The sequence below is a fragment of the Carassius gibelio genome, chromosome B4 (assembly GCF_023724105.1).
Source record: "Carassius gibelio isolate Cgi1373 ecotype wild population from Czech Republic chromosome B4, carGib1.2-hapl.c, whole genome shotgun sequence".
Classification (NCBI taxonomy): Eukaryota; Metazoa; Chordata; class Actinopteri; order Cypriniformes; family Cyprinidae; genus Carassius; species Carassius gibelio.
The window spans coordinates 4,437,421-4,464,807 of NC_068399.1; the positions used below are offsets into that span (position 1 = coordinate 4,437,421).

Below are 27,387 nucleotides of genomic sequence, written 5' to 3' on the forward strand. Positions count from 1 at the left end.
AATACAATAGAAGGTGATGTAGTGTGATTATTTACAATATTTATTAATTTAGGATTGTTTTAGGGGGTTGTGTGTGTGTTATTTGATTTAGCTGAAACTTGTTATTCTTGGTGGTTTATATGACCTTACATCTGTCCCCTTTACAAATGTTTTACCAGTCACTGCTCCTGAAAGGCTGATGTGGTGCCACGCCATTATTTGGTTGAAGTTCCATCAGTGGTCCCTGGTAAGGTAGGTAAAGTAAGTGCAACACACACACGCACACACATGCACACACAGAGCAACGGGAGTGGGCGGACTACAGGGCGGGTGGGATAGGTTGGGGGGATGGGTGTTCTGAGCAGAAGCGCTTGTCGACCGTCGCAGAGAATACACGTCTGGTGTGAACAGGCAGGCGCCGGACCGCACGTGATTTTTCCTTCCGCGCCGCTTCGGTGTCCGGTGTGAACCAGGCCTTATTTCCCAATAATGACCATTTTGGGCATAAATCTTTTTCCAAATTGATTTTTAGGCTCTCCTGTTATATTGTGGTGGCGAGACTGTAGAAGGACCAAAAAAGAAGACCCAAGATGATTAAAATGTTCCAGCGGACAATGGTGGTGCTGCTGCTTTTACCTCATGCCACTTTTACCACACGACTGTCCAATCAAACAGCCTGTTAAGCCTAAACACAATCCCCCAGCCCCCCCACACACACTCCTTTTTCCTACCTTTCATCTGCTTGCAGAAACATGGAATCATTTTTACATTTAGTATGTTAACAGTGTTTTATTGTTAAATGTTGTTGTGCAGTCTGTGATCTGAGTTGGTTTGATGGGTGTTGATGTTTACAGTCAAATAGAGTATGCCCACTAATGATGTGCCACCAATATGTGTGGAGTGGACACTCTTCCTCGGACTCAATCCTCATGTATTGATAATCCATAGCATAAGTAACAATAAAATTATTTCCTTCTAACAATTACTCAATGCCTAATTGGGTGATAACAATCTCATGATTTGTATGCAATATAATTTAATGCATATTAAATTATAAGATTAGTTTCATGCAGCCTATTCATTGTTCTTTAGCCAAGCTGTACAGGGTGTTGCCTAGCAACAGGGGTCAGAAGTACACATTTTTGATATATTTTGTATAATTACACAGTTTTTATTGTTTGTCATTGTATGCTGTGGTTTATATAATATGTTTGCACATGATATGGACCAATAACAGATATAATCGTTATAAACTATATCTTGAGTAATTAGCATAAAACATTTCAGAAAGATCTGACTAGTGTTTCAAGGACTCAAGCCCTTTTGAATGTGCCATTTTTTTTAAAACCTTTGGTGGGCTCTACGGAGATAACCAGGGGTCAAGGGGCAGTACAATTTCCACAGATGCTTCCTTTAATCTGGTTAAATAACATATATAATTTTATTGCCACACACACCAGACATATCACATGCAGAGATACAGCACAATTTCATGAGCATTTCATGAACAATAATCAAAACCATGAAACAAAGATATGTGCAATTTTGGCAAAATAAATTCAGATGTATATGTTTTGCTAAAATGTATCCAGTTTCATAGCTGACCTGCTTTGGCAAGTCAAGGGTCCAGACATCCTCGGATCATAAGACAGCATGAGGGCAGTAATTTTCGGGACAGACCAGGTACTAAATAATTCTCCAACCATTGACAGAACATTTACAGGCTATAGGCTTTTAGAAAAATATATGGTTTTGGTGATTGAATCAGCTGTCCCTCATTGGTAAATAGGTCAAAATGTACCACTAGTAAAGTTGGTTCCTCAATCTACAATATGGGGCTATGTAAACTGTAACCCATATGCTAAAAGCCAGTGCACGTCAATTCATATGAACTAAGACATTTTCTATCTTCCTGCTTACTTCAGTGCATCATACTGCATACATAGCCCCATATTCTATATTGATGAACTAACAGTCCAATGCATCAATCTCATGCATGCCCTCATCACCTCCAGACTGGACTACTGCAACAGTACTGTCTATGGCAGTGTTTCCCAAGCCTGCTCCTGAAGGACCCCCAACACTGCACGTTTCTTTGTCTCCCTAATCAAACACACCTGATTCAACTCATCAGCTCATTATCACATGGGTTACTGAGTTGATTAGGGAGGGTTTGATTAGGGAGACAAAGAAAAGTTGGGAAAAACTACTCTATGGTCTTAAAAACCACTATACAAACTAAATGTATTATTAGTATTATTCTTATTCTTATTTAATGCCTGTAGTGCTGCTCTGCATTAGCATATATATTTGATGTATGTTTTATACGAATTTGATCCACAAAAAAAATCTTCTAAAACTACCGTTTAGAGATTATATTATTTACATGTTGGTCAACAAAAGTTCTGAAATCATAAATCATTAAAGTATCCATATTTTGACAGGCCTAGCTAGGCCTGTAATGTTACACCCATTATTTCATGAAATGTCAGCATGTGGCACACATTTTGAAACAGGGAATGATAAACTTGTTAGTCAAATTTTAGACCTCTAGCTGCTTGTGTGTTGTCAGGAGGCGGAGCATAAGTTCGGAAAAATATAGATTTCTTGAAGGCACTATAGAGCCAGTGAATGTGTGATTTTACTTCGCTCATAAATAAACCTTACAAGTGCAGAAAAGTGGAACAACAGTGTAACCCTGACCAGGCTCCTTTTTGCCCAGGCAACATGAAATGGGAGACCACACGTGGATAAAGATAAAAAAAAAAAAAAAGTGATTTATTACTGTAAATATGTGAGATAAATGAGAAATAAGAAAAAAATCAGTAATAATTATATGGCGTGAAATGAAAGTGTGGCATAATCAGTCATATGGCAAAAGGCAAAACAATGTGACACAGGAGAGAAGGAACCCGGGGCCCGTTCTTCGTAAGTCGCTAACTCGGTTAGCTGGATTTGAATGTTGACGATTTGGCATGATCTTGGATCGTTTGGTTCTTCGAAGCTCATCCCGGAGCTGCTGTCATAGCAACAGGTCCGTAAGCTTAAACCTGCTCGGGAGCAGCTTATTTAATGTAAACAGGATTAGATCGCTTCTTTTCAACCAGAACTGATACTCAAAATATGTCTGCTACCACCGCTACTTTATTACAAGAGTATCGTACTAATCCAGGGACAATAATTTAAAATAATAATCATAAAAAAAAAAAAAATAATAATAATAATATAAAAATGCTGTGTAGTCCATAACAGCCTACTATAGACACAGCCAGTTTTACTCACTGAAATATTTATTTGTCATAAAATTATTACTTCATAATTGTATTAGAGTCTTACACACATGCTACACAGATAATAGAGTCGTGCATTATTTTGAGTGATGACTGCTATTATAAGAGTGGCTTGATGGAGCGCAGGAGATGCAGATAACATGATATTGACCCTTAAGAAACTTTCATTAATGCTGTCACTTAACAAATCTGTCCAAATATAAAATGAAATGAATAGATAATTTCTACATTGAAATAAAAATGTAAAGACTGCACAACTAATATAAATTGCGAATCTAAATAATTGGGAATCATGAAATTATAATACAATAAAAACATGTATCTATTATCTGTTTCATGTATCTATTATAACATTTATGTAGTTTTGTTTGCTTGGCTGTTTCCTTATAAAAGTCCAGAAATTTGTCAAGTTTTTCGTCGGGTGTCGTTTTAAATTATATGACGTCATTACATTGCCGTCTTGCCACCAGCCAATCGCTGCACTGCTGATCATGGTTTCGAGTATCGATACATATCCCCTTTTAAGACAACACATGAATGCGCAATTATCTCAGATAACTCAATCCAGCGATACTAATCATCAGAGTTGGGTATAACGCGTTACAAAGTAAGTGAAGTAAGTAAAAAATTTGAAAGTAAATAAATTAAAATGCATTTTTAATCACGTTTTGGGGCGGCTGCGTCAGTTATTGAGCATGCGCTTTAATGAATTACTGGAGAACTCGTGCTTTTAAAATGGACGGAGATTTTTGTTCAAGATCGGGAGGGAAGGTAACTTCTGGACAGGTGAAGAGCTGTAGCAGCGTGTGTGGTGGAGGAAATGCTGCCCTTGTCGACTGTGGAATCGCAGTCATTTAGAGACTTGCTTACGATGATACTCGTGACGGACAGCTCTGTACCCTTGCAGGACCGAAAGACATTTGCAAGGTATCTAGATAAATGCTATGCGGATATAGGGCTGTCACTTTTGTGTAAAAAGCATTTTCGATTTTTAAAGGCCGTGTTGCAAGGTTAATTTTTTAACGAATTTGTGCAATTTGCTTGTTGGTAATAAACATTTAAACTGTTATCAATTGTATTTTATGTTGTTGGGTATCACAAAACGGAATATAATACGAAAAAGTAGGTACTATCTTACAGCGGTCTCCTTTCCCCCACAATGCATTGCATCACGTCACGTTGGGGAGAGAATTTACCAAAGCCGCCTTGAGAGCATTGAGAGTGACTAGAGAGACGAGTAGTAGACGAGAGTATTCAGATAACGCAGAGTATACATAAATAGATAAATACATAGATATATATAGATAGATAGACTACATATATAGATAGATAGACAGACAGATAGATAGAGAGATATCGACCAACAGCAACCCAAACGCACTCACTTCCCCTACAGCACATGCTTTTCAACGCAGTTTCCATGGGACAGCACCGCCCACACAAGCTCCTGTCAAACACAGCGACAGACACGCGCGGCTACGTTTGCAACAACATTTTCACCGGAGGAAGCGATAAACGCTTAGAAACATCCATATAGCTAGCGTGATGCCTTCTATTTCTAGATGACAAAGACAAAGTTTACCAGTACTTATCTGAACTAACGTCTGGATCACTGCCACTAGATATAAATAAAGTGGAAACACGGCTGCTGCTCAATGACAGTAAAAAATAAATAAAATTATATATATATATATATATATATATATATATATATATGTGTGTGTGTGTGTGTGTGTGTGTGTGTGTGTATGTATATATATATATATATATATATATATATGTGTGTGTGTATGTATGTTTGTATGTGTGTGTGTCTGTCGTTATTGTGCACTGCTGCTCGTAGACTAGCTCCAGTGCTCATTGCTGTGATGCTAAATGATAGCAACTCACCAGGACACTTCAACTCTGCACTCATTCTCCTCAGACCATGCATTTGCCCTGTCACGGCTGACTCGATCGAAATTACACGGCTGCGGGCCATTATACATGTTGGCCACCTCTTCCTCATCCCAGTCAGGCGCTATAACATTAGTTCTGATGCTGCGCGCGTTACAGGCAGGTTTTTGAGCTCGTAATCACTATTTCATACCAACGACTTTGTACCGTTCCAGGCAAGTTACGCCAAACTTTCTGAACGCAAGGAATTGTAACTAAATTATTTATTTTATTGCAACGTTACATTGACCTAAAATCGTTTATTCAACGTGTACCACTTGCATAAACACTGCATCCATAGGCAGTCTTATTCGTAGGGGCTGTCATCGTTGTTTCGCGTGCTGTGTGACCTCGGAACTCGGAGTACATTGATCTAGTACGAGACACGAGTTCACGGGTGGGAAGTCACGGGTTTGATTCCCGTTCCAGTGCACTTTCATGGGTTTAAGGTTGGAAAAACACGGGTTACGGGTTGCCTGGAACGCGGCATCATACTAGGCTGAGGCTATCTTTCCTCGACTTCTCCCCAACGTGACGTCATCACCGAGTTGCATAAAAAACCCGTTAATACCAAAAACTTAAAAAAATAGGTCTTTAAGAACATTTTTGAGACATTTTAAAAATGATATACATATCTTGAGTGATTTATGTACCCATTAGTCGAAATTGGTGGTTAACCTGCAACATGGCCTTTAAGACATAAGTGTTCATTGAATCGATTGTAAAATCGATTTTCCATGTCTAAAAAAAAGACGTTTCCTTTTTCAACGCCACATATCGGACGAACGTAAAGAGAGCGCTTGGAAACGCACAAGTCAGCAATATTTATTATTTATTGGCATTAGACCTGTAATCGGGCCTTAAAAGTTAGGCCCGACAGGACCCGAGCTCGACAGGTTTTGGCCCGAGCCCGAGAAGTACATTTTGATTGACAGCTTTTTAAAAGCCCGAACCCGTTTGCAGCCCGACATTCAGATGTGCGCATACACACAGCTCTTTTGCCTTTTGTCAACATTGAGTCATTTATACATGTTTTAACATAATTTATTCATAACTAACGTAGACTAGGCCACTTGGAAGTTGGAATAAAGAAATAAAATAAGTCCTCTGTGACATCTTAACATCTCAGCACTATAAATAGACATAGACTCATTTAGCCTATAACTAGACCAACGCACCAATAAAAACTAGTCTTTTTTAACAGATTAAATTAAGATAAATTTTAAATTAAGATGGGTATTTGGCAATAACGAAATTAAGATAAAGGCTCTGCCGGGTTTGCTTCTTCACATATCAGCTGACATTTAATAAAAGAATAAAGCCAACGTTTGCGTAAATACTCTGTCCATATTATGCATTTAAGCCTTAATGGATATATAGTTATCATTTGAAAAACCTTTACTCACAGAGATTAGGCTAGGTCTACATGTTTTTGTGGAGGAAAATGAATGAATCCACTGTAGATGTTTTCAATGTGTTCCTGCGCTCACTGATGGTGATTATTCACTCATTATTCTCATTATAAACATGGTCAAAACTTTTCCACACCTCAGAACTTTGCTTTAGTTGCTGGTGCAACCAAAACGTATTTTCGCCGGAGGCAAGCCCCCGTTGCATCTACTCAGCATCCATTTCACATCACATGACCGCTCGTTTACCTCGCAAACCGGAGCGCAATCCCGAGCCCGCGTAAGATGATATAAATTAAGCCCCAACACGAGTTTTTTTACATCTATATTTTTTTAATTGTTTAATTATTTTAAAATTAATAGTTTGGTCAAAATCGATTCCATATTTTCATTTTCAAAACTTTTTTTGGTTGGTCCGATCGATTGTGCAATCGATTTTTGAACGAAAAGTGACAGCCCTATGCGGATATGGAGTATGAACTTAAAAAAACATTCGAGCTTTAGGAATATGTCTCCACAACCGCAGACATCTGGACTTGTAATAATAGAAGCTTCCTTGGAATGACAGCCCATATGTAGTTAAGACATACTGTAGATACATTTAAGAAGACTACAGTTTTCATTGTTAGGCAAGTTTATGTTAAGAATGTTAAGTTATAGAAATGCATTGGATCTTTAATTCAAAAAACAATTGCTGTTTTCATATTTCTGTAATATTTTTCAGTCAGTATTAAATTACGGAAAGAACTGAGTTTCACTTTGTTTGTAGTTTTTTTCCTTGTAGGTTTAATAGGTTTTCAAAGTAACTTGAAAGTAAAGTAATTAGTAATCTGATTACTTTTTACATGCAGTAATCAGTAATGTAATCAAATTACAATTTTAGAGCAGTAATTAGTAATTTGTAGTGGATTACTTTTTTTGAGTAACTTACCCAACACTGCTAATCATACACAACAGGTGTGTTCGAAGAACCCAATTACCCGGATCATGATTAGCACGATGATATCATCTTGGTGTGTCATTTGATCTCGAATGTAATAAGCGACGTACAAAGAACGGCCCCCGGAATGGCAGCCATGAAGTCCTGCCCGGTAGCTCCTCCCTGAGATACAGACACAAACAGACCGAGGAGACATTAAACATGTCCCTATTCAAGCATCAATGTTATCTTTATTCAATTTGACAGGTTACATACATTAAGGGTATTCAAATAAATGACACTTCACATATTCATTAGCTGCACTCCTCTTCATTTTCACAGGTGTGTGGACTACTGAAATCACTTTCATTCTCCTGTTTATCTTCCAGTTCTACAGCAGAGCCCTGAAGGCCTAAAACAGCCTTGTATTAAAGGAGCACCTCTTTCAACGTATCCAAAACTTCAGACAGTCGTCTTCTGCAGAGACAGAAAAGATGCGGCGGCCTCACTTTCATGACGTCATGAGCGATCCAGTTCTCTTATTATAGATCAGTTGTTTTATCTTAATAAACTCTAAATTCATAATGATCAGAAAGTATTTGGTACTGGGTGGAGCATGAGGCGTATTTTTCAAATGCAGTCATATAGCAGTGCAGAGATGAAGAGAAAAATCACTGGCCAACAAAATAACGTTGTCAAGTCACGAAGTCACGATGGTCTGTATAGCAAAAAATAAAAAAATAAAACTAACACTTTGTATAGATTTTATTTTACTATTATATATATATTAGAGGTGGGCATAGATAATTTTTTAAAATCTAGATTAATCTCACTGTGATCTTGAAATTAATCTAGATTAATCTAGATTAAATTGGCTCATTAGAATTCTGCTGAAGACATTCAGAATATGTGTGTTACCCAAATAGAATTGACAAACAGTAAGTCTTTGGGAAGGGGTTTATCAAGCTAGGTGGTGCATTAGAAAAGGGGCTCATCTCCTGTTTCCAAAATGCATCTCAAAGTGCTTGAAAAGGCTGTAAACTAATTCCACTTTGCACAAGGTGCAAACAACCTTATGCCTGTTTCACACCAATGTTTAAGTTTTTTTCAAGTTTGTAGGTGTCAAGGTACAGAAACCAAATAATTAAATGTAAAATAGCACTGGATAGTCTTCAATATAAAAATGAAATATACAATCAAACCTACATTTATTCAGACACCTTCAACATTTCTCACATTATTAGTTTTGCTTTATATATCAAAAATTATATCTGGTGTCTGAATAATTTTTGGTTTGACTGTTAAAACTACAAAGTAATTCAGTCAAGAGCAGTGAGTGATTTCCTTTCATTTTCTTGGATTAACATTACAGCAGCCAGTAGCTAAATTAGGCGCGGTCATTTTAAGAGACGATGAACGCATCCAATATAATACACATCCCATTTTTTTCCTCAACTGTTTACTTTCACTTATAACTGACAGTTTTTTCTAGCATAGTTTCCAAGGTGGATATTTTGACATATTTTGTATGTATTTGTCGGCACAAGAGCAAAAATAAGCAAATTCGATGTTCAAGTGTTTTGAGACGCCTTTCTCTGCATGAGCCCTGAACACCAGAACACCGCGAGTACTGAATTGGGCTCTTTCACATCTTTTTGTTTGTTCAAACTGTAATTTGTATTTGTTCGTTCAAGTGCAGGAGGGACTTCGAGGATAACTTCGCAGAAGAGAGCTCGGTTCAGTGTCGCTGTCCGTGATACGCGGCTCTCTCTCTCTCTCTGCACCGAACACAGCGTGCGAGTAACCAGCTCTGTTCAGCTTTTCCGCGTCTTGTGTTTGGATGCTTTAATGTTTAAATCGACAAGCGGTAAGGCTTAACAACACGTGAAAAAGATCAGCTTTCGTGACGATGCACAGCAGTGGCCCGTCAACTGTCCTGAGCATCTTTTAAGGCTGGCCTCAGCGAGTCAGTTATATAAAATATCAAGGTGAAAGTCATCATAGCTTGCTTAGTATAGACCCAGCTCTCAACCAAACTTTGAGAATAGATTAACGGCGATTTTTTTTTAATCGCCCGTTAAGAGTCTCACGTTAATGCAGCATGTTAACGCCGATAACGGCCCACCACTTATATATATCAGAATCAGAATGAGCTTTATTGCCAGGTATGTTTACACATACGAGGAATTTGTTTTCGTGACAGAAGCGCCGCAGTATAACAGAATGACAGCGACAGAACATAAAACACATAATAAAATAATAAAAAATACAAATAAGTAGATAGTGAATGACAATCTACAAATTGACAATTGTAGGCAGGTATATTACAAAATGCTGTTATGTATGTACATGTATATTATGTGCAAAATTTAAGTGTATACTAAGTATGTGTGTTAGATAAATAAGTGTATGTGTATATAAATATAAAGTGTAGTGTGTTCGCAGTTATTATCAGCTGTTCATACGATGGATTGCCTGAGGGAAGAAACTGGTCCTGTGTCTGGTCGTTCTAGTGCTCAGTGCTCTGTAGCGTCGACCAGATGGCAACAGTTCAAAGAGGGAGTGTGCAGGATGTGAGGGGTCCAGAGTGATTTTGACAGCCCTTTTTCTCACTCTGGATAAGTACAGTTCTTGAATAGAAGGGAGGGTTGTACCAATGATTCGCTCAGCAGTCCGGACTACTCTCTGTAGTCTTCTGAGGTCAGATTTAGAAGCTGAACTGAACCAGACAGTTACTGAAGTGCAGAGGATGGATTCGATGATGGTGGAGTAGAACTGTTTCAACAGCTCCTGTGGCAGGTTAAACTTCCTCAGCTGGCGGAGAAAGTACAACCTCTGCTGGGCCTTTTTCACAATGGAGTCAATGTGAATGTCCCACTTCAGGTCCTGAGAGATAGTGGTGCCCAGGAACCTGAATGACTCCACTGCAGTCACAGGGCTGTTCATGATGGTGAGTGGGGGGAGTGCAGGGGGGTTTCTCCTGAAGTCCACGATCATCTCCACTGTTTTGAGCGTGTTAAGCTCCAGGTTGTTGAGAGTGCACCAGACAGCCAGCTCTTTTACCTCCTGTCTGTAAGCAGACTCGTCGCCGTCCTGAATGAGGCCGATGAGTGTGGTGTCGTCTACAAACTTCAGGAGCTTGACAGAGGGGTCCTTAGATGTGCAATCATTAGTGTACAGGGAGAAGAGCAGTGGGGAGAGAACGCAGCCCTGGGGAGCTCCGGTGCTGATTGTACGGGTGCTGGATGTATATTTACCCAGCCTCACTAGCTGCTGCCTGTCTGTCAGGAAGCTGTTGATCCACTGACAGATGGAGGTGGGCACGGAGAGCTGATTTAGTTTGGGCAGGAGGAGGTTTGGGATGATCGTGTTAAACGCCGAGCTGAAGTCCACAAACAGGATCCTCACATAAGTCCCCGGTCTGTCTAGGTGTTGCAGAAAATAATGCAGTCCAATGTTTACTGCATCGTCCACAGACCTGTTTGCTCTGTAGGCAAACTGAAGAGGATCCAGCAAGGGCCCAGTGATGTCCTTCAGGTGGGCAGATCTGTTGAAGATCTGTGTGAAGATGGGGGCCAGCTGGTCAGCACAGGATTTCAGACAGGCTGGTGTAACACAATCTGGGCCTGGTGCTTTTTTCCTTTTCTGCTTCCGGAAGACCTGGCGCACTGCATCCTCGCTGATCTGAATTGCAGGTGTGGTGGAGAGGGGGGATGCAGGAGGTGTGAATGGTGAGAGTGCTTGATTGGAGACTTGTTCAGGATGGGTTGCAGGAGCTGTTAATGGTGTGAACGGTTGTGTGGAGAGGTGTTCAGGGTGGGTTGCAGGAGTTGTGAATGGTGTGAATGGTTGTGTGGGGAGGCGTTCAGGGCAGGTGATGGGTGTTCTTTCAAACCTGCAGTAAAACTCATTCAGATCGTCTGCCAGTCGTTAATTCTCCACTTTAACTTCATATTGATATTTACTAAGGGTATTCTTTAACATTTCATAAACAAAGACATTTCTGAAGTTTGTCTCTTTTCTTTCTGCGTTCAGCTTTTCTAGAAGATTGCTTTAAAGTAACATACCACTATTTAGGCTCATTTTCCAACTCCCCGAGAGTTAAACAGGTGAGTTTTAATGTATTTAAATCCATTCAATCCAGCTGATCTCCAGGTCTGACGGTAGCACTTTTACCTGTAACTTAGCATAGATCATTGAATCTGATTAGACCATTAGCATCTCGCTCAACAATGACCAAAGAGTTATGATATTTTTCCTATTGACTCATGTAGTAAGACTGACAGAAAATTTAATGTTGCCATTTTTGAGGCCGATATGGCTATGAATTGTACTGTTGTAGTACATGAGTGTGTAAACAATCCATAAAAAGACTTTGTAATATGTTTATATGTCCTTTGATACGTGTCCCGATCACTCCGAAGACTCCAAGATAACTGTACTGCTACCTCTCTTCCAGAAAGCAGAGTGTGATCAGCCAGCCCCAGCGCATGAGCATAGAACGGACACCCAGCATTTGGAAGCACAGAGAACAGAAGGAGGCGGAGCACCGAGCACCAGTTCACATCACCCAGACACATTGACACGATTCCCTTCAATAAATTCAGCCTCCGGGGCCTTTATTGAATTCCCCTTGTTGTGTGATTCTTCAACCCGGTACAGTACACATAGCGGTGTATGAAAAAGTGTCTAATTATTATGCTTATAGAGGAGTGTGTTACTACAGGTGGTTTGTACAGGCCCACTTACCTGTCTGTTGCACAGTTCAAATTCACAAAAAAAGAGACAGTTTTTTTTTCTGTGATGTGATAAGGTTGGCAGTGGAGAAGGTTAGATGGTCCTATGTTTCAGGAGGTAGGGGGATTGTGTGGGGTTACAGAGGGTGGGGTGATTTGAGTTCAGGCCTCTCACAGCCTGGGGGAAAAAGCTGTTTAGCAGGCTGACGGAGTGGGCTCTGACTCTCCGGGAACGTCTTTCTGATAGTAGGAGCTGGAATACTCTTGCGGTCTGCTGCACTACAATTCCCATACCAGACAGTAATGCATCTGGTCAGCAGGCTCTCAATGGTGCCCCTGTAGAATATGGTGTGGATTGGTGGGGAGACGTGCTCTTTTCAGCCGGTGGAGAGAGTGTAGGTGCTGTTGTGCCTTCATGGAGAGTGTCATCAAGTCAAGTCTGCTTTATTGTAAATTCTTCCACATGTACAGTACATACATACAGAGAATTGAAATTGCATTACTCGCAGACCCCTGGTGCATACAGATAACACTAACAGTGAGCCTAAAAATACAGATAGATACAGATTAAATATAAAATATAAAACACAACAATACAAATAAGGAAATGTGAAAAAAATAAATAAAAATAAAGTTAGATTGTAGTGCAGAAAATAGTGAAGGGCTCAAGAGCAGTTGTTTTATTTAAATGACTGATGAGGTGGTAGAATGGCGTCAGTTCCATGCTGAATCAGGTGGTGAGCAAAGCAATGCTGCACAAAGTGTCTGGTGCGTGCCAACGGAGGGTGGAAGGATCTGGGGGGGTTGGGGTTCATAATTCAGTGGTGCCTGGGGCAGAGGAGGGGAGGGGGGGCAAGTTCGGGAGTGAGTTCAGCTTCCTGACAGCCTGGTGGATGAAGCTGTCCTTCAGTCTGCTGGTCCTGGCCTGGAGACTCCACAGTATCCTCCCTAATGGCAGCAGACCGAAGAAGCTGTGTGACAGGTGTGTTGGATCACCTGTGATGCAGAGGGCTTTGCGAGTGAGACGAGTTCCGTAAATGTCCTGAAGGGAGGGGACAGAGACAACCAATGATCTTCTCAGCTGCTCTCACTATGCGTTGAAGAGTCTTCTAGCAGCATGCATTACAGGCCCCATACCACACAGTAATGCAGCTCGTCAGGATGTGTTGGTGGTCCAGGTGAGATACTGTGATGTGGACCCCCAGGAATTTACTCTCTCCACAGTTGAGCTGTCGATGGTCAGTGGGGGTGATCAACAGATTTTCTCCTGAAGTCCATCACCACCTCCTTTGTCTTCCCCACATTGAGGGATAGTTTGCGACACCATTCAGCAAGCTTTGCCACTTCTTCTCTGTAGTGTATTTCATCATTGTTGCTCATGAAACCGACCACAGTTGTGATAAATAATGTTACTGACATTTGAAATCATTTAAAAGATTAACAAAAATAGTCGAAATGTGAAATTAAAACCGCCAGTAGGTGGCAACAAGTGGCTGTTAATGAGTGAGTCATTGAGATTCAACCAATTAATTCAAACGACTGATTCATTCAGAAACAAATCATTTGACTGTGTTAGTGAATCACTGAATCATTTATTTAACAGATTTGTTAAAAAAAACTGATTCACTCAACAATACTTGGAACTATTTTAGTTGGCAGAATTGATAAAAACAAGTAATATTATGTCTAAAATATTAAATTAGCTCATCCTGATATTTGCAGAAAAACTGTACACTTTGTGTGATATAGAATAAGTTAGCAATATTAAATTATATAAACAGTCAATAAGCATACAGAGGCATTTTTGGCATCTACAATTTAAAAATGCCTGGAATTTTTAGTTTTAATAGACTAATAAACCGTGTGTGTGCACTGTGTGTATAATTTGGTGATATACTTGATAATGTCAGATTGCACATCATTACAACAACACTTACCATATTATCACAGACGATGCTGTATCGCACACCCCTGACTTGACTTGAGTGGGTAATGAATCATGTGTAGTTAAAGTTGGCTAAAATATAGAAACTCAAGTAAAGTACAGATACTCCCCAAAAAATACTTAAGTATTGTAACAATGTATTATTACTTTGTTACAATACACCACTGACTTTAAGTTTGCGTGGTTGAAGTCACCAGCTATTATAAAATAGTAATTTGGGTTATGTTGTTAGAATTATTTTAGCTGTGCGCTGATGCCACCGTACAGCTTGCTAGGCACATCCTAGGCGTTTGCACATGGGATATTGTAAACTGCGACAATAACAATGGCCGTGAACTCCAGTAGCAGATAGAATGGTTGAGCATTTAACAGTGTTTTGTCTGCGATTAACAAAGTTTTGTCAATGCTTTGTCACTACCACAGCGTTATTACACCATCCTTTGTTGACGTACAGACACAACCCAAGGCACAAGCCATCCCCCAGGAAACATGTCGTTTAACCTGGAAACTGTAGTAAAACGTTGCACACCAGTTTGAACTAGAATGTGCCCCAGGTATCTCCTGGGTAAAGCCAAGTCTCAGTTAAAACTAAAAAATTATATTCAATGATGCAATCGCATAGTACACACACTGAATATGCATTTAAGCCCAGTCGGAAAGTCATCTTTATTTATAAAGCGCTTTGTACAATATAGATACACTGTTAACAGAAATGCAAGGAGTTCAAAATAATTTCTTTAAAAAAAAATTATTTTGATTACTAAGTGAACAAATAATGTGTACGTTTTTTTCAAATCGTTGTGTGTAGGTCATTAAAATGGCAGTTTCCAAAATTAAGGACTGTATTTTCAAATGATGTTTGTAATGTAGAGAACTGTGTTTATGGTTTTGCAAAAAAGTTTGTTTTACAATATCAAGTTTAAATCACGAGTGAATGGTTCAACTGGAAACTGGACCTCAAGTATCACTTTTAGTCATACCTATCAACATGGGAGGGGGGATCTTGTCGATCCAACTGTTCTAAACAATTTACAACTACGTGTTTACTGCATAAAAATAAGGGTTCATTTTAACAAAGAGCAGAAGGGCTTATTGAAAAATGCTAATTAATTCTCTGCCAGCAGTCTCCTCTTTTGCCAGGAATATAGCCATTTCCCCGGTAACAACTCCAATAAACAAAGCAGTGCATCACCTGACTTTAAAACTTGCAGCACTCATATTTAAGATCAAGTGCACTTAATGCATGGAGGTGTCAGCAGTAGAAACACAGTGGGAACACCTTAAAATACTCCATTTAAAAAAAGGGATAAAAGATTTACTTTTGAGTGAACTTTGGCTTTTGTAAAAAAAAAAAAAAAAAAAAAAAATATTATATATATATATATATATATATATATATATATATATATATATATATATATATATATTAAAAAAAAAAAAAACATACAAGATGTGCTTCCTGTCATCTCACAAAAATGAACTGGCAGAACTGGAGACTCGGTAGGCCATGGCAAATATGGAGACTTGGGAGGCCATGACGGAGCTCCCTCAGAGTGTAGAAGGCGTTGAGTATGGTATCGATGACTGGAATTGAGATTGGTTTTCTCTGTGAAGACAGTGGGGTGACCACTATGGAGGAATAGTTGCACACACCTCGGGAGAGACGTAGAAGAGGAGGACTTAGAAGGGGAACACACAGGAGTCTAGGAGGTTTGTGTTAACAAAGAGGTAGGTAGAGAGGTAAGTGAGAGAAGTCAATTTTGGGAACATGTGTAAGGTTTCTCTCCACTGTGACTTATCATGTGGTTTTTAAGGATTGGTTTTCGAATGAAGCTCTTTCCACACAGTTTGCAGGTGAAAGGTTTCTCTCCAGTGTGAACTCTCATGTGATTGTTAAGGGTTCCTTTTCTATTGAAACTTTTTCCACACTGTTGGCAGGTGAAAGGTTTCTCTCCAGTATGAATTTTCATGTGGTCAGTGAGGTGTTGTTTATATGTAAAACTTTTTCCACATTGAGAACATGTATTAGGTTTCTCTCCAGTATGAATTATCATGTGTCTTTTAAGGTTTGGTTTATTAATGAAACTCTTTCCACATTGTTGGCAGGTGAAAGGTTTCTCTCCAGTATGAATTCTCATGTGGTCAGTGAGGTGATGTTTATATGTAAAACTTTTTCCACATTGAGAACATGTATTAGGTTTCTCTCCAGTATGAATTCTCATGTGGCTTTTAAGGTTTGTTTTATTAATGAAACTCTTTCCACATTGTTGGCAGGTGAAAGGTTTTTCTCCAGTGTGAACTTTCAGGTGGACTTCAAGATTTTGTTTTCTGGCGAAACTTTTCCCACATTGTTGGCAGGAGAAATCACTTCTATTCGCTGTGTTTTGAGCTCTATTTTGTGTCTTTTCAGTATGTGAACAACTTAATGATTTTTCTCCATTCATGAAATTATATTTCTCATGCTCAATATTATTTTCCTTTTCACAGAGTTCTTCAGTCTCCACTTTCAGTGTCATCAGGTCTAATGCAAAAAAGACAAATCCAGATTAACACTATTCTTAAATGGCACAAAGAACAAACATCAAAACCAACATGTTATTCCTTACTTACGTTACACACATGACTTTGGTGAGACCTTTGAGCTTTACTTTTTATCAACCAGATTTAATGCTTTTGATAAGTGCCTTTGAAAATGTTCTACCACACTGAATTGTTTTAATTTGATATAAAAATACATAAAACCTTTCCTGGAGCAATCTATAAAAGTAATGGGTTGAAAGTCACATGTCTCATGAGTTTCTATTTCAAAGCTCAAGAAGATACCATAAAAATTTTGATTCCTGCAACCATTTTTCTGAGACTATGTCTAGACCCCCCAATATTTACCAACTGTACTGAAGGGTTATACAAACCATTTTAATCATTAAACATACCACTGCATAGTTTTTTCAATTATAAAACAAACAGAAACTTAGCCATCATGTAAATAATCTGAGCACTAGAAAGATACAATGAGAATAATTTGAGTAAGAAAAATAAAAAAAATATTTAACTTTGCACGCCAATTACAGTACATCCTGAGATTGCTAGAAATGCATAAATTTACAATTACTTCTGGTCATAACTCAATTATCACGTGCTGATGTGCTGAAGGCCAGTTATAGAGATGGTTATAATACAAATGCGCCATAAAGTCAATAATTCGCACTCTTTATATAGATGGCGTTCACAGTGATAGCCGTGATTACAAAGTAATAGTGAGCTGGTTTGCACTCAGATAGTAATCATGCAGATACAGTCGCATTCAACATAAAACACACTCACACATATATGAACTGTTGAAAAATAAAATAAAGAAAAAGATTAAGTTCAGCCTCCATCTGCTGACAGGTGCGTCAGAGCGCGTCATGAGCCGTCACAAGAGACCACCAGAATTCAAATAAGCTATCTTCCGCTTTTCTTTTACTTTTTTTTTTGTGGATTGTCTCATTCTGTTTGTGACATTGTACGCTGTTTCGACGCAGTTTCTGAGCATGTTATTCCATAACGGACTCAAACAATTTTGTCGCTGAAGAACTGAAACGTAAACAAATGAATTATGATCCCTATTACAACGTTATTGCTTCATTGAGCTAAACGTGCTCCATGAGATGTCGTTAAGTGGACCCTTCCCTTTCTAACTAAACCAGTATTTACAGCTGTGGATGTGTTTATGGCTCGTTATTACGACGAATCTGTTATGTACTGCATTTTCATTCTTCATGTTTTGATGTGTACTGCTTACACAAAATTTACAAATAGAGTCTTTATAAGCTTTCCACTGAAAAACAGCAATCTATCGTCGATTCTTGAGGCTTAGATCTTTAGAATGATATATAGTTTGTCAAGATTAAATTTGTCCTGTTTCATTTAATCTATTCGTAATTATTGACACATGCAAACAAGGGGAGCTCAGGACACCAGTGTCGGGGTACAGGCTAAGAGGTTAAATTAATAAAAAAAAAATTAATTAAAGCTAGTTTAAACAATGCACAGTGTGCATTGCACAAACACTAAATTTAATGTAATTTCTCCATGAAAAAACATTTTCTATTAGAATTTTTTTTTTCATTTGAAAGTAGACATTTCACTGTCTATAGATGCATTTGTCATACACTGAGTTTAAAAGTTTCTCACACAAGTTAACATGACCGAGATGGCTGAAACCACATATGCTGTTTGATTTAATTAATTAACAGAAGCGCATCATTTTGTTTTTATTCTGAGTGCATAAAAATAAACGTAGCGTCTTTACAGATTCGAAAGATTACTTTTATCTATATGACCAAAAACTATGGAGTATTTTAAGAGCAAGTGAGCACACCAGTGCATCCATCTGTCCCTCAGTGAGCGAGCTGCTGTTCAGCTTCCACACACACACTCAAATAGCACACATTTCTGTAGGTTAACATTAGATTGATCGGCCATGTAAAGTTGTTACTACATACATCTTTCAGATGAAAAGCTATATTTCGATGAACAATATGTGGGATTTTTGAGGTCCTGCCTGTTGTACTGCATTACCACATACTGTAGACCAACCAATCACCAGGAGGGTTATCCCAAGTATTGTCTTGTGTGGTGTATTTTAAAGTTAAACTTTGCCTAGATCCTGTGCTTCCTAGCTCGTAGCTTATAAATTATCTTTATGTTTGTATTCTCGTTGGCCACAAAGTAGTATAAACAGAATTGTGAAGATATACAGATTTTAATGTTAAACTAATTAAATTAGCAACAAGTTCAATTGAAGCAATTTGAATCTTTAGATTTAGATTTCTTTAGATTCCTCGTTATAAAAAAGGATGCCAAGATCCCTCGCCCGCTGTGGTGAATCCGCTATGCCATAGAGCATGGTGGAGCTGTCTGCCGCCATCGACGCTCGAGGTGGTGGACTGGAGTGAGTTGCCAGGGGGACATTTATTTTATACCTTGTGATAAAAGGGTTTTTCTTTTGATTTTGTTCAGTTCTATCTAGTCCCTTGTTGAGTTCCTGCCTTAGTTTAGTTTTTTTTTCCTACCCCTTTTGCTCCCCAGCTACCCCTTCGGCTCTGGCTGTTGGACTCCCTACTGCCTGAATCCTCCCTCCCAACCATCCCTCGCTGTTCTCGGGCCCCTGGTGTTCATTGGAGAGCTGGACTGTCTGGTTGCTCTGGGACTGTTACTCTCTGCTATTTGCTCAGGAACACCTCCCCTAGACACCTCCTTCTGAACTGACATTCACCTTCTTGGACTAGACTGGTTTCTCTTCTGGTTATCCTCTTGGACTGAGGCTTAGATCCTGTTTAGTGTTTGAAACTCAATAAATCTTAGTTATCTCTGCAACTGATTCCTCTTCCATTACCACCTTGAAATTAAGAGACTTTTGCATTTTTGACTATTAGACATACAAATAAGAGTGAGTGTGCACATTTTAAAATAAAATGTTTTTAAATAGTGTAAATTGATCACTTCTTCATATTAAAAGTTCAAATGCAAAAGCCTTTGTGCCGTTGGAAATTTTCTTCAAAAATTTGCATTTTGTATCGGGCTGCCATGTATAGGTTCAATAGTTTCACCTTCGGTCAACTGGTCGAGGAAAGGACACCTATTACGCCTCTTTTTACAATATGTAATAGAAGTCTCAGTTGTCCCCAGAATGTTTCTGTGACGTTTCAGCTCAAAATACCCCACAGACCATTTATTATATCTGCTTCCTAATTCTGGGGAACTTTAATGTACATTTATGTTGTGGTCACAATACAGTGTCTAAAGAGTTTTTGAACATGAATAAATCTTTTGATCTGAGACAATGTTTATTATTTAAAATATTATTTTACTTTTATGTTACCATTAGGATACATTTTTTATAAATATAATGTGTCCTTTCAGTGTTATGTGGATGACACTCGGATTTATCTTCCAGTGAGACAGTCAAACCTAAAGGGTTATGCTCTTTTACCTATTATGCTCTTTTACGAAGTCTTGATTTTGTTTTGGGGTACACTAGAACAGACCCTCATACCAGGTTGTTAGAAAAACAAATATTTTCCACATATTTTACATTATTACGACATTATAATAACACTATGGGAGCCCAAGACTGGTCGCCCGCTGAAGCTAAGCAGAGTTGAGCCTGGTCTGTACCTGGATGGGAAACCTCCTGGAAAAAAACTAGGTTGCTTTTAGTGGTGTTAGTGAGGCCAACAGGGGGTGTTCATCCTGTGGGGTGTGGGTCCTAACACCCAAGTATAGTGACGGGGACTCTATATTGTCTAAAAAAGAACTGTCCTTCAGGTGTGATGTTAAACCGAAATCCTGACTCTCTGTGGTCATTAAAAGTCCCTGAATGTCTTTCGAAAGGAGTAGAGGTGTGACATCGGCATACTGGCCAAATTCCCCCATTAGTATCTGACCATCATGGCTTCCAGACAATTCCCCATATCTGCTGATTGGCTTCATCACTCTGTCTCCTCTCCACCAGTAAACTGGTGTGTGGTGGGCATTCTGGCGCACTTTGGCTGCCGTTGCATCATTTAGGTGAATGCTGCACACTGATGGTGGACGAGAAGATCCCGCCTTGCAATGTAGAGCACTTTGAGTGCTTAGGAAAGCACTACATAGATGTAATGTTCCCAGTTCCCATGAATGGATTGAATAGTTTCTGTATCAAACAAAGGCCTGCCTTCTAAAAATACGATGTGTGTTGTGATTGTTCAGCTGGGCCAGTGTGTGTCTGCGATTGTTTAGCTGGCCAGTGTGTGTAGGCGATTTGTTTACCAGGGCCAATGTGCTTTGTGACTATTTAGCTGGGCCAGTGTGTGCTGTGACTGTTCAGCTGGGCCAGTGTGTGTTATGATTGTTCAGCCGGACCAGTGTGTGTTGTGGTTGTTCAGCCGGGCCAGTGTGTGTTGTGGTTGTTCAGTTGGGCCAGTGTGTGCTGTGGTTGTTCAGTTGGGCCAGTGTGTGTTGTGGTTGTTCAGTTGGGCCAGTGTGTGCTGTGGTTGTTCAGTTGGGCCAGTGTGTGTTGTGGTTGTTCAGCCGGGCCAGTGTGTGTTGTGATTGTTCAGCCGGGCCAGTGTGTGTTGTGGTTGTTCAGCCGGGCCAGTGTGTGCTGTGATTGTTCAGCCGGGCCAGTGTGTGCTGTGATTGTTCAGCCGGGCCAGTGTGTGCTGTGATTGTTCAGCCGGGCCAGTGTGTGTTGTGATTGTTCAGCCGGACCAGTGTGTGTTGTGGTTGTTCAGCCGGGCCAGTGTGTGTTGTCGTTGTTCAGCCGGGCCAGTGTGTGTTGTGGTTGTTCAGCCGGGCCAGTGTGTGTTGTGGTTGTTCAGCCGGGCCAGTGTGCGTTGTGGTTGTTCAGCTGGGCCAGTGTGCGCTGTGGTTGTTCAGTTGGGCCAGTGTGCGTTGTGGTTGTTCAGCTGGGCCAGTGTGCGTTGTGGTTGTTCAGCCGGGCCAGTGTGCGTTGTGGTTGTTCAGCCGGGCCAGTGTGCGTTGTGATTGTTCAGCCGGGCCAGTGTGCGTTGTGGTTGTTCAGCCGGGCCAGTGTGTGTTGTGGTTGTTCAGCCGGGCCAGTGTGTGTTGTGGTTGTTCAGCCGGGCCAGTGTGTGTTGTGGTTGTTCAGCCGGGCCAGTGTGTGTTGTGATTGTTCAGCCGGGCCAGTGTGTGCTGTGGTTGTTCAGTTGGGCCAGTGTGTGTTGTGGTTGTTCAGCCGGGCCAGTGTGTGTTGTGGTTGTTCAGCCGGGCCAGTGTGTGTTGTGGTTGTTCAGCCGGGCCAGTGTGTGTTGTGGTTGTTCAGCCGGGCCAGTGTGTGTTGTGGTTGTTCAGCCGGGCCAGTGTGTGTTGTGGTTGTTCAGCCGGGCCAGTGTGTGTTGTGATTGTTCAGCCGGGCCAGTGTGTGCTGTGATTGTTCAGCCGGGCCAGTGTGTGCTGTGATTGTTCAGCCGGGCCAGTGTGTGCTGTGATTGTTCAGCCGGGCCAGTGTGTGCTGTGATTGTTCAGCCGGGCCAGTGTGTGTTGTGGTTGTTCAGCCGGGCCAGTGTGTGTTGTGATTGTTCAGCCGGACCAGTGTGTGTTGTGGTTGTTCAGCCGGGCCAGTGTGTGTTGTGGTTGTTCAGCCGGGCCAGTGTGTGCTGTGATTGTTCAGCCGGGCCAGTGTGTGTTGTGGTTGTTCAGCTGGGCCAGTGTGTGTTGTGATTGTTCAGCTGGGCCAGTGTGTCCTGTGATTGGTCAGCTGGGCCAGTGTGTGCTGTGGTTGTTCAGTTGGGCCAGTGTGTGTTGTGGTTGTTCAGCTGGGCCAGTGTGTGTTGTGGTTGTTCAGCTGGGCCAGTGTGTGTTGTGATTGTTTAGTGTATAAAACTAGTGTATAAAATCTTTTTTATAAGTTTATCTTTGTATTTTAGCTAAAACTAAACCTTTTTTATCAATTGCTGATTTTGAGGAAAGAAATAACAGCGATGGTCTTCTCATGAATAGTTTACAGCAATTCTCTTTTTTTTTTGTAACTGACAACAGAGCATTGTAGAGTACTGCTGCCAGGATGCTCAAATCTGCCAAGAAATTTGAGTCACTTACACAGCTATTAAAATAACTACAAAGGTTGCTGGATCAATATAAAATTAGCTATAAGATTTTGTAATAATTGTTTATGATTTTGCCCCCTCCAATCTCTCGGGTTTATTGGCATTGTACGATCCTTCTAGATCTTTGAGATCAAAGCACCTTGTAATAAGTGTCATTTATAGAATGCATTAATACTGTATTTTAAATTATTATCTGATGACCCCAGAGTGTATATGTGCTTTTTTATCTCAAAATACCCCACAGATAATTTTTTATAGTTGTTGAAATTGCTACTTTTAGGGTATGGGACATGCGTTGTGATGTGTATTTCCCCTTTAAATGAAAATGAGCTGATGTTCCCGCCTCTCTTTTCAGCAGAGTGCAGAGCTTCAAGAGCTCATGCTCGCGCACCGGTGTCACGGTTTAACAGGTGGTGACTGCGTTACTGATCAGTGTTGCCAGATTGGAAATGTCCAAGTATCGTACCAGAAGTTCAAAATGATCGTATTTGGAAGAAAATTATCATACATGAGTCAAAAGAGTTATTTATCTATTCTAAACCAACAACATTTTGACACGACCTGCAAATTACCATAATAGATAACAATGGAAGCAGTGAGACAAAATACTATCCCTTTATTTTCAGTGACTGTCTGCATCGCGGCGCATATTAAAACATATTAAAATGATTTTTAACACTTGCTTTGTCGTGTCCAGTGAAGAAGGAATTTAGCTGTTGCGGCGTGGTGCAGTTAACTCCACATCTGAGCCGCTGTCATCGCAATCCTGCGTGTTGCCAGATGTTGAAGGGGTTCTTTCTGTCATGGACCGCAACAGTGCTAGCTGGCTTTAAAGCAGGGCACTCTCCTGCATTCTTAACACACCCTCAGGAGCACACAAATGCATTTAGAGTGTCTGTAATAATGAGCCGGGTTTCGTGTATGAGAAAAGAAACCCTATGACTGCAACTACCATCATTTAAATTTTCATAGAATTCTGAAATTATCGTACATTACGGGATTTTTTTCATTATTGATCGTACATCGTACAGAGGTAAAAATTATCGTACAAATACGATAATTGTCGTACGTCTGGCAACACTGTTACTGATCCTCACATTGCTTCCAAACACATTTTTGTGCTTCCATTCCACATTCATATTCACGCTCATTCTGGTAGCACGTGAAGGCAGCGTTAGTGAAAACAGGCTAAAGCAATGGTAGCTTTAGCAACATTAGCCTTACAGAGAGCCAAGAAGCTTTTTGCAAAACAAAATATGACGCGTACTTTGTCTGGAGTCTGGATGTTTGCACATGAAGTGCTGGTATCGATCCTTCTTTCAGAAGCAATCTTTGCACAGCACCAGCGCTGAACTGACCCTCGTTTGTGAGGCAGTCAGGCGTAAAATGTTAGCACAAAGTATACTTTTTATCCGGGACATTTCCTACGAAAATGAATTGTAACCACAGTGTTCTCCGAGGTCTGTGGAGACTCCTATGTTCTTTGGTGCATCCCAACAGATGACACTTTTACAGACAAAAAGGACTGGACTGCTTGTTGACTGGCCAGCAAACTCGCCTTACCTTACTGAACCTTATTGTGTGAGCAGTGCCACAGACTGATCGACTCCATGCCACGACACATTGCTGCAGTAAGTCAGGCAAAAGGAGCCTCAACTAAGTATTGAGTGCTGTACATGCTCATACTTGTCATGTTCATATTTTACACTGTGCCAAGATTTCTAAAAATCCTTTCTTTGTATTGGTCTTAAGTTATATTATTATAATCATCAAAATGAAAAGAAATAAACATTTGAAATATATCTGTCTGTGTATAATGAATGAAAACAATATACAAGTTTCACTTTTTGAATGGAACTAGTGCAATACATCAACTTGACATCAAGAGCTGGACGTTTTAATAAGAATCAAAGGAGTGAGTTCAGATTTAAGAATAAAAACGAACCTGTTTGTTCCTCAGTATCTTCATGCTTCAGACTGAATACTTCTCCAATCTTAATGTCTTCACTCTCTTCTTTAATAAACTCCATCAGTGTTTGTTCCTCAGTATCTTCTTCATGTTTGACTCTGAATGTTTCTTCAATCTTTATGTCTTCACTCTCCTCTTTAATAAACTCCATCTTTATAACTGTGTCGTGTGGATCTCAGTTACTTCAGCAGGAGTTTTTATTTACTCTGTCCTGTTTAAGATGAGAATAATTAACAGAAAGTGAATTATTTTAAAAATTCAATGCAGACTAAATCTCTGGGTGCATCTCAATCATCTCCCGAGTTCAGAGGTCAGTGCACTGATGAGGGAGTCAATCAATCGGAGTGAAAGAGTTAAAGGATTTAAAACACCTGATTAAATATTTTAATCAGGTGTTTTAAATCCTTTAACTCAATATGATCATATTTGGGTATTTATTATTTGTATTTGGTATTCAATTATTTGTAAATAATATGAAATAGATTACTCTTAAAAACTGCAGCTGGTTTGTAAAAGTTGCCATCACACAGTTTGTGTTTGTTCTCGTTTGTCTTGAGCGCGCGCTGACTCGAGCGATTCAAATCACTGAATCATTTAACGATTGATTCGGTTCAGATGATTCGGATTCTCAGTTTCTCTCTTTTCTTTCGCGTACTTGAACGATGTATTGATTCACGACATCGGGAGTGAAATGAGACGCGCTTTTTCTGTTTCTGTTATTACTATGAGGATGAGCTTTACTCACTAAAATAACGTTATAAAAATATTATAATATTTAAGATTGGTTCATCTTTATGTAGCTTCTAAAAACTTAATTGATTGTAAATTGATAGGAACAGTTTATACTGAATAAAAAACTTAGGCACAAACCTTTCTTCAGCCCAATCACAACAAAAGCAGGAGGGTGGCGCAGAATTATGACGTCACATCACCAGACCAAAATAAAAGACCCGTTTCTACTTCTCTTGGTTAATGATGGATTGCAAATAACTGTACAACGTTTTCCTTCTGATCCCAGTACTATTTTCACCATTCTTTTCCCCATTAAAAACAAGGTGCTGTTTGGTCCTGTGTGATCCACTCTCTGTCTTGTCATTATAATTTCTCCCTGCCTGTTGCTTCCTCTATAACTTTCAAGGCTGACTGACTTTTGTGTTTTATAATATATATAAATATAAATAGTGTTCCCGTAGCTCAATTGGTAGAGCACGGCGCAATCAAGCGTTGGGGGTTCAATTTCCCGGGAACACATGATATGTATAAATTGATAGCCTGAATGCACTGTAAGTCGCTTTGGATAAAAGCGTCTGCTAAATGCATAAATTTAATTTTTAATTTAATTTAATATTCCCACCATCTCTGTCATATTTCAGTCCTTCTTACTGCTTTTCGTTCACCTTTTCCAAGTGGTACTTGAACTGATATTTCTTTTTGCAATGCCTCTTTTGTTAATTTGTCTGCACACCACAGTTTAACTTCTGTTCATAAAATTATATATTTTAACTGAGAAGAATCGAGGTGTTTACCTATATAAATATATAAACTATTCCAAAAGTATACAGCCAGGCCGGCTTTTGAAATTTGCTTGAAAAAGACAACTTACTGAAATCCTATTTAAACTTCTTCTTCTGAGAATACATTTTAAAATGTATCTCCTCCTAGAGCTTTCAAACTAGAACCACCAAACTCGGGTCAACCCTTCAGACTGGTCTGACTCGGGTTGCTATATCTTGTCTAACTGACTTAACCGGCTTACCGCTTTTGTAAACCAGACTATCAAAACCACCTAAAATCCCATAGACTTTCATTTATGGGGTGAAAATTTTAGACAATAAGACTTGTAATGTGTTTTAGCTGTCGACTACAATAGTAAAGCTTAAAACTCCCTACTGAGCTGCTAAACCAAAAGCATAAGCATAAAAAGCATGGTGGTTTTTAAGTGGTTTTGGCTACTGTCATGCTGGTCTTAGCTGGTTTTGCTATTTTTTACTGACTCATCTGGTTTTAGCTGGATTAGCATAGAAACATGTTAACAAAATGCTAGTAACTTGCTAATCAGGCTAGAAACATGCTTTTAACATGGTTTTTAAAGTGGTTTTGGCCACTGTCACGCTGGTCTTAGCTGTTTTTTTTACTGAATCAACTGGTTTTAGCTGGATTAGCATACAAACGTGCCAACAACATCTTAGTAACTTGCTAATTACTTTAGCTGGTTTTTTACTGAATCAACTGGTTTTAGACTACCATCACACTTGCTAGTCATGTTCGCAAAATGCTAGACATGCTAGTCATACCAGCAACGTGCTAGTCTCTTTCTAATCATGTTAACAACATGCTAGCCACTTGCTAATCATGCTAACAACATGCTAGTAACTTTGCTCATCATGCTAGCAACATGCTATGCTGCGTCCGAAATGGAATACTTCCCTACTATATAGTATGCGAAAAACAGTACGCGAGTAGAGTAGTATGTCCGAAATCATAGAATTTGAAAAACAGTAGGCGAAAAGTACCCGGATGACCTACTACTTCCGGTGAGATTCCGAAGTGCTCATACGATGGACACTTTACTATCCCATGATGCCACGGGGGAGGAGTTGTCGTTGTTATA

The 27,387-nt window shown here is 39.7% G+C and overlaps 1 pseudogene; it reads right to left on the reverse strand.

Moving 5' to 3' along the window:
- LOC127955977 (gastrula zinc finger protein XlCGF57.1-like) overlaps positions 1-25,687 on the reverse strand; it is a 202,483-nt pseudogene extending 176,796 nt beyond the window's left edge.
- Between the last annotated feature and the right edge of the window lie 1,700 nt (positions 25,688-27,387).